This window comes from Physeter macrocephalus, unplaced genomic scaffold, assembly GCF_002837175.3.
Source record: "Physeter macrocephalus isolate SW-GA unplaced genomic scaffold, ASM283717v5 random_254, whole genome shotgun sequence".
Taxonomy (NCBI): Eukaryota; Metazoa; Chordata; class Mammalia; order Artiodactyla; family Physeteridae; genus Physeter; species Physeter macrocephalus.
In genome coordinates this window covers 10,384-12,440 of record NW_021145540.1, presented here as the reverse complement: position 1 = coordinate 12,440, position 2,057 = coordinate 10,384, and the positions used below count along the sequence as shown (strand labels likewise).

At 45.7% G+C, this 2,057-nt stretch overlaps 1 protein-coding gene across 1 annotated transcript in view; it reads left to right on the top strand.

The window, feature by feature from the left end:
* The first annotated feature begins 200 nt into the window (after positions 1-200).
* LOC114484982 (uncharacterized) overlaps positions 201-2,057 on the top strand; it is a 10,562-nt gene continuing 8,705 nt past the window's right edge. Inside the window, exon 1 of the mRNA XM_055082741.1 lies at positions 201-398. The gene's annotated coding sequence lies outside the window, so the exon portion shown is untranslated. The remainder of the gene's footprint in view (positions 399-2,057) is intronic.

The window sequence follows — 2,057 nt, the reverse complement described above, 5'->3', positions numbered from 1 at the left end:
TGGACCCTGCCCCCCCGGGCCCTGTCCCCCTGGACACTGCCCCTGGACCCTGCCCCCCTGGACCCTGCCCGCCCTGAAGCACAACCATCCGGTGAGGCAGCTGCTCCTCTGAGGCAGGCACGTCCTAGAGGAGCTCAGTAAATAACTCACCCAAGAGAAACCACAGAACAGGATTTTAAACACAAGCTTCCTGTCTGGCTTCCTGTCCATGTTCTCAGCTGCTCCAAAGGACAATCAGAATTTTCTCAGCCCTCTCAAACAATCCCACATTTTAGGCAATGAAGCAGCACCTCGAATGGTAAGCAAACCCTGCATGTGAGAAACGAGAACCGTAGACCTGGACAACTCCATTAGGCCATCAGCCCCATCACTGGCCCTCCTTTTCAAGCCCTGGAAAGGTGAGTATCACAAAGGAGGTAAACTTTGAGACATGTGCTTTGTCCTTCTCTCTCTCTTCAGAATGTCTTTCTTCCTAGACATGTGTGTCTGTATGTTCCATGTTCGGATTATACGGGAGAATGGTTTAAGCCTCAAGAAAAGCACATGTCTAGATGAGAACTTTCTGAAAATGTTCGTCGTATGAGTGTGACCTTGTTCAGAGAGATGAAACCACCCCCTTTTTAAAATACCTGTGTTCAAGAAAAAAAACTACAAAACGTAGAATTTCATCAGAGAACTGGAGTTTATTTTTTTAATAACAAAGATTTTTTTTGGTAATTTATCCTTTACTCTTTTTAAAAAAATTAATTTATTTTTAAAATTTATTTATTTTTGGCTGCGCTGGGTCTTCGTTGCTGCGCGCGGGCTTTCTCTAGCTGCGGTGAGCGGGGGCTACTCTTCGTTGCGGTGCGCGGGCTTCTCATTGCGGTGGCTTCTCTTGCTGCGATGCGCGGGCTCTAGGCACACGGGTTTCCGTAGCTGTGTCTCGCGAGCTCTAGACGCAGGCTCTGTAGTTGTGGCGCACGGGCTTTTTTGCTCCGCGACTTGTGGGCACTTCCCGGACCAGGGCTCGAACCCATGTCCCCTGCATTGGCAGGCGGATTCTTAACCACTGCGCCACCAGGGAAGCCCTACTCTTTTTTTTTTTTTTAAAACAGACTTTTTTAGAGCAGTTTTAGGTTCACAGCGAAATGGAGTGGAAAGTATGGCAGTTTCCATCTACTCTGGTCCCCCCACATACACACCCACCCCCATGACCAACACTCCACAACAGGGGTGCCTTTGTCACAATTATCACTCCAAGTCCTCTCACATTAGGGGTCCCTCTTGGTGTTGTACTTTCTATGGGTTTTGGCAAATGTATGACATTTATTCACATTACAGTATCATATAGAGTAGATTCATCGACTAAAAATCTTCTGTGCTCTGTCTATTCATCCCCCCCAAACCCCTGATCTTTTTACTGTCTCTATAGTTTTGCCTTTTCCAGAATGTCACACAGTTTGTGGACTTTTCAGGTTGGCTTCTTTCACTCAGTGATATGCATTTGAGGTTCCTCCATGACTTTTCACAGCTTGAAGGTTTACTTCTTCTCAGTGCTGAATAATATTCCATTGTCTGGATACAGTACAGTTTATTTTATCCCCTCACCTACTGAAGGACATCTCGGGTGCTTCCAAGTCTTAACAATTATGACTAAAGCTGCCATAAACATCCCTGTGCAAACTTTTATGTGAACATGAATTTTAACTCATGAAACTTGTTTTCATGAGTTTTTCAACTCATCCAGCACCATCGCTGGATCACAGGGTAAGAGTATGTTTGGTTTTGTAAGAAACTGACTTCCAAAGTAGCTGTATTCCCACCTCTGCATCCCCACGAGCAGTGACGAGAGTTCCCGTTGCTCCACACCCTCACCAGCGTTTGCTGTCGTCAGTGCTCTGGATTTTGGCCCTTCTAAGAGGTGTGTAGTGGGATCTCATTGTTTTAATTTGCATTTCCCTGATGACACGTGATGTAGAGCATCCTCTCATATGCTACTTGCCATCTTTGTATCTTCCTTGGTGAAGTGTCTGTTCAAGTCTTTTGCCCAGTTGTTGTTGTTTTGGTTTTTTTTT